Genomic DNA, 6,351 nt, shown 5'->3' on the forward strand with positions numbered 1-6,351 from the left:
TTTTACTTCCAAATATTTTTACATTTTGGAAAACTACTCGTTCCCTATCTACAGGGTGGAACGATAAAGTTGTCGCCCTAAAGAAAACAACACTACAGCTTTATTTTAAAACTTTTATTGAAAAAAATCAATTCAGGTAACTTGATTATGTAGTAGAGCTGGCATTTATTCAATGTAGCCGCCTTCAGCCTATATCACCACCTCGATACGAGTTCGGAACTTAGAACATGTCTTTCCCACAAGTGCCAGCAGGAGCTCAACGAATGCTCGGCAGATGGCAGCGATCAGGCTGGCTTTGGTGTTGTGGGAGGTCATGTTGGTGATGTTCAAAGCGGATTCAGGTCGGGGGAATAGAATGTGTAGTGAGAGAAAGATACAAAGTCGTAGCACTCCTTCTGAAGCCAAGTCTGTGGCTCTTTGAATTTGTGGGCTGGCGCAAAGTCCTGCTGCCACACCCAAGGTCAGCCAGCGGCCACCTGATTGCACCAGGAGATCAACACACTCTTCAGCACATCCAAGTACATCTTGGTGTTGACTTTCAAGCGAACTTCAAAGATGTGAGGTGGCATGATGTGGCATTCACTTGAAACCACACCAAAAACCGTTGGCCGGAAACTGTTTTCATCACCTTGGACACGTTCCTGTTATTCGGGGCAATCCAGCGCATCTCCAATCTTGTCACTTTCAGACATGAAAGAAGGCTACTATTGAGATTTGCACACAGCTAGCCAACTAATAGATGGTCTACAACAAAAAGAAAGAATGCCGGTTTTCATCAAACGGAAATGGAATCATGTCGTCTCTTCAAGGGTTTTTAGTTACAGAGCGATTCGCTTGACGATACATGGTCGACTTTACATCCTAAGAAGCCAAGCGTGTGTTACGGCTGAGACGTAAAATCTAGTAAAATAGCATTGCGATTTCGAGCAACACGGGAACACGGAACTGGAATAAAAACTGTTTATATTATAATCAGAATTTGTCACTGTGTTTCTTTGTGTAGAAGATTTTGATTGCAGTGTCAAACGCTCATGAATGAAATGAACCAGAAACTGTAAGGAGATACGTTTCTTGATTTGTACGTTCTGCAGTCTTGATTTAATTGTGTATACGTTTTGTAAATTGAGTTTAGAAAGAAATGACTTCGCCCATATATTTAATCCTGATGTAATTGAACTGTTGTTTATTTAATCATAAATACGTTTAATAAATTGTTTATGAATATGTTAAACACCTACTTACACATTTTTGCGCACACACGGTTGACAGTTATACGTGATACGCAAAATACACGTACAAATTATTGATAGTGTTTTCAGCTAGTGAAAACACTATCAATAATTTTCGCCACTCTTTATTTGTAGTTAAACCTAAACGTAGATTCCATGAACAAAGTTTCTTTCTTAGAACTGGATACCTGTGGAATTCTCTTTTGTTTGCCTACTTTTCAGCTGACTACAATTTGATTGTTTTCAAGTCCACCGTAAAAAAGTTCTTGGTGAGCCGTTCCCCTTACCAAATTTCCACTACTAAAAATTACTACAACATTGTCCCATTGACCACTGTACACTTATTAACCCTTATCCTCGAGTGGCCTCTGGCCTTGATAAGTGATGACACCTTTGTAAAAAAAAATACACTGTATGATATTATACACACATTTAAAGACACGCATTAATGCTTGTATGTGTAATAGAGCACAAACCTGCGTCTGCCACCACCATGCAAATGACCAAGCCGTGTTGGATGTTACTTCACAACAAGGAAGCAGGAAAGAAAAGGAGTATATAAAGAACATTGCACAGACCGATGATCTTGTTCGATAGGAGGACATAGACGTGTTACAGATGGTGGCCAAGAGCAACAGAAAAAGATACGTCCTAAACATGGCCGGACAAATACAAAGTATCACGTGTTCGAAACATCAGAGTTTTTTTAAGCACATTGAAGTACCAGAAGACTTTTGAACAAGAGACAAGACGTTGTTCTGGAAGTACCTGTAAATAAATGTCTGTTGTCTCCCTGAAAAAGTGAGTGAGCCGAATTCTTTCCTTGTCTTTATTTCTTTGCGATCGTGTCTATATGTTCACATGTGTATGACGTTACATATATACACCATTTTGATGACATGGCGCATAAATTTACATTTAAAGATTGTATAGACATTCGTATATAACAATTGTTGAAATGCCATATGTAACAATTGTAATATAATTATGATGTGACCGTCTTGAGGAGCGATACTGCTCCCCATTGGGGAGATTAAAACCCCCTAAAACCCTGAGTGAGACCTGGTAAATATGCTGAGATTGTCTGTTAAAAGTTAATTGAATCCCAGACAGCGGCAGGTGACCTATAAAAAGGGACGGGTTTATTGTGTTTGATAAAAAAACAGACAGATAATTTTTATTGTTTAAAACAATGACAGGAAATGTCAGAATAATGTACAAACGAGATCATGTACTTCTTGGTCTAAGGGGCTCCTGCTCAGACGTGATAAGGGGTCACCTTAGGGTGTGAGAGGAAGATTTTATTTTTGGTCCCAGATTTACGAACTGCAGATAAATTGCTGAACTGCACACACGCAAAATATATCTTGGGATTTCCCAGAAAGCATCTCGGACCCTGATTGGTTTATCAGATCAACCAACTAACCCCGTATACCACACTACAAGAGCGAATATGCAGGCCGAATTGAGCAGATTAATCCAGACCTCCGTGACAGAAGAACTAACCAAGAGATATCACCCCTACCCCGATCGTCCCTACCACTGCCATCATGAGAACAAAGAATAAGATTTGGGAAAATCTTGATAGTTTCTGGTGTAATCAAACTGAATGTTTTATATATGTAAAAACTTGAACTTTCATGAAATTAATTTTTTCATAGTTGGAAACCCTGAGTCTGTCTTTCTTTTTCTGGCATGCATGCGAAGCTATTTGCTTCTCAGCAGAAATCAGTTGATTTCTGCTGAGACGCTGAGAACCCATGTGAGGACCTCCCAGCAGAATAGACGATCACGACCAAGGCTAGAGGTCAGTTGTTGACCTGAGCGGGAGATCCTTTCACATAATGATAAGCGCCCTTGTAGATATGTTTTTGATATGTATTCATGTTTCTCTCCACCGCTAACCCTTCTCTTTTCCTCTTTCTTTCTTCTTTTTGTTATCACGTGAGAGATGTGCAGTTAAAAATTCCATTTTATTTGCAGCGGGTCACGCAAGACGCAACTCCGCTGACTTTCGAGTTATTAATTATGTTTTTTTCAGAAGCTAATGTGTAAAAATAAATTATATTTTTATATACAAAAATATGGTTTGCTCGCTCTTTTTGTACAAGCGTTCAATTTCAGCTGGTAGTCCCAGCCTAAATAATTAATTCTCTGCAGAGAAATAATGATGCCTAAAACTCTACCAAAGACGTGTCAAGCTACAAACGGGATTAAGCCCTTGGTTTGAAGGGGATGTGCCTCTCGTTTATCCATTGGGGAGTGCCATGTCATGACATAACAACTTTTCTAGAAACGTCCGCACGGCACAGAGACACCGAGTTAAATTATAACAATAGTGTCACATTACAGATCAACTTTTACATTTTTGTGTATTTGTACATTCGCGCTTGTTTCTGTGTCTATTATATAGGGTGTGTATTTTAGAGGCGGGCAACTTTAAATTGGCAATAATTGGTTATTTTTAGTTTAACTCGGTTTGATAATTCATTATGAGGAGACTCACACTCAAGCAGCGTTTGCAAATTGCAAATATTTCGATCCATTTACGGAAAGAAACATTTGATGAACAAATAATTGGATCCGTCAACTAACCACCTGAAACAAAAATGTAGTAGGCAAAAAAAAAAAAATAAATGTTCTGTCAGCAACAGTACAACTTCAAAATAGTCAATATCGCCCACCTCCAGAAGAGAGGGAATTCCTGTCCGTGATAACCGTGGTAAAAGAAGACACACTCCAATCGCCAGAAACACCCACACACACAGTTTGCAGGACACTGCCGACTCGTCTCTAGCCTCCTGCTTTTATAGTGGCCGGGAATTATCCATTTGCATAATCACATGAGACAGAAACGTGATTTTCCGAGAGTTGCATGGGGTAAATGCTAATAAAAACCCCCGGACGCCATCTTGGAATTCTCTTTTTCCCCCCAACTGGTGACACAACAGACATACCCGAGGTAAGCTCTTTTTCCCCTCATTTTAGTTATTGCTGCTTCTGCTACACTCCCCCCTGATCTCATGATCACAAATGGGGCAGGGGGGCAGTCGTCTCTGTCTGGTACTTCTCCGAAGAACCAGAGGCTGCACTTCCTTCCTGCCATCCTCCTCATCGCCATTATTGCCACCAGTCTGCTCCATAGGCGGTGTTTCACAATCAGGGCAGGGGGGCAGTATTCGTTTCTGTCGGGTACTCCTTCGTAGAGGCAAGACGGGTGGTCCTTCCTCCGCTTCTTCAGTATGTACATTATATGGCTCAAAATCCTCTTCGTCGTCCTGCATCATACTCTCTGTCTTTTCAGAAGACATCATACTGTCTGAGTCTCCCTCTTCCTCCGATGTAACAACATAATGGCGAGGGCGCAAATCCTTCACGTGACGAGGCACACTGTCCACCAAAATTGACTGAGGGCTGATCACCTTGGTCACCTCACCCTTGCCGAACCTCGTGGTACATCGATTTTGCGGTCTTCTGACCCATACGCGATCTCCAACCTGGTAAAAGCTGTTCTTGGGACCTGGGGACGCAGTTGCGAGATTGGTCTCCTTTACTCGAACTTCGTATTGATAAATCCTATTGGCAGGCGCAGTGGAGGGAGATGTGTCGTCTCTTGGTGTGATGTTATACCAGTAGACAGCCTCCTGTATGGGACAACACATTCTAGCCGCTATTCGTTTCACTGTACGATGACATCGCTCCGCTTTGCCATTCCCGGCTGGAGCGTATGCACAGCGGAATCGCAAGTGAACTCCCCATTTACATGCAAATGCTTGGAACATATTGCTGCAGAAAGCTGTTTCATTGTCTAAAAGGAGTTCATGCGGCGCGCCACGCTCGAGGAACACTGCCTCCAACTGATGAATCACGCTTGCCGAGTCCTGCCTTGCCAATTTCCTCCAAATGGAGAAACGCGATGGACCACAGTCTGTTAAAGTTAAAAAATGGAAGGTGCCATAATGCGTGATATCCATTCCAATTCTCTGCCAATTCTCGTTAACTTCCAGCTTTCCCTTTTCCCACCTGATTGGCGCTGGGTCAATGGACTGACATTCCTCGCATTTCTGTATGACCGTTCTGACAGTTGCTTTTGTCGTGGTTGGACATCTTCTCCTGACAAAGTAGGTAGTGCGTCGCACCCCCGGATGTCCACTATCTTTGTGAATAGCCATGATTTGACTCTCATCCAGCTCGTCTGTGTGGACCGCGCCTATCACTGGGTCAAGACCGTTTTTCTTTTTCATTGCCTCAAACCACCGCTGTGGCACTCGTGTCAGTCGGTCAGCAATGTTTCGTGCTGATGGAACCAGCGTCACATCCACTGTCAGCCCGTACTCTTTCACGAGCTCCTTAAGAGTGCTTAATCGCCTCCTAATAAGCATCTCGCTTGCTGCTTTGGTGCGTACTCGCGCCTTTCCAGTTAGCGTGTCCGAGACCCAATGGTATACGCAAACAGAATCTGTCTTTATGTGTAGCACCTTGCTCTGCCACTGGAGAGCCAAATTGATGCCTTTCAATACGGCATCCAGTTCAGCCAAGTTGATATGTTGAGAGTCATCTTCAGGTCGCAGCCAACATGCATCTTCCAGCACAGTTTCACACATCTCCAAGGCTGCCCCAATTGCTAGGGAGCTAGCATCGACCCATACATTCAGCTCTTTGCCGTCCACACACCAATTTCCCTGTGCCGGATCGTTCTGCTGTGCAGATTTTAAGGTTTCAAACATCATACGATGTAGTACGGCGTCCCTTGCTTCATCATCCCAGCCCTTCGTTACCGAACTTACTCTCCTTCTGAGTATTCTGCAAGCCACACGAAGCCAACCGCACACCGGAAAGTGCCCGACAAGTCGACCACACAGGGAAAAGATTGTTCGTCGCGTAACAATACTGGGAGCCTCCGGAATTGCATTTCCTCGCTTCCACCGCAGTTCATTGCGTTCCATCCTGACTGCCAATCCCAGCACCCATGCACCGTCCTTCAACTGCTCCGGGTTCTTGCACTCCAACCCGAACTGCGCGAGGTGTTCTCTCACACGGGTCGCGGGCACCACGTCTTCATTGACAAAAATGTCATCAATGTAAGCAGATGCTGCGCGGCTTATAACTTCTTCCTGAGATA

This window comes from Euprymna scolopes, chromosome 15 (genome assembly GCF_053919585.1).
Source record: "Euprymna scolopes isolate OS-2025 chromosome 15, ASM5391958v1, whole genome shotgun sequence".
NCBI classification, from domain to species: Eukaryota; Metazoa; Mollusca; class Cephalopoda; order Sepiida; family Sepiolidae; genus Euprymna; species Euprymna scolopes.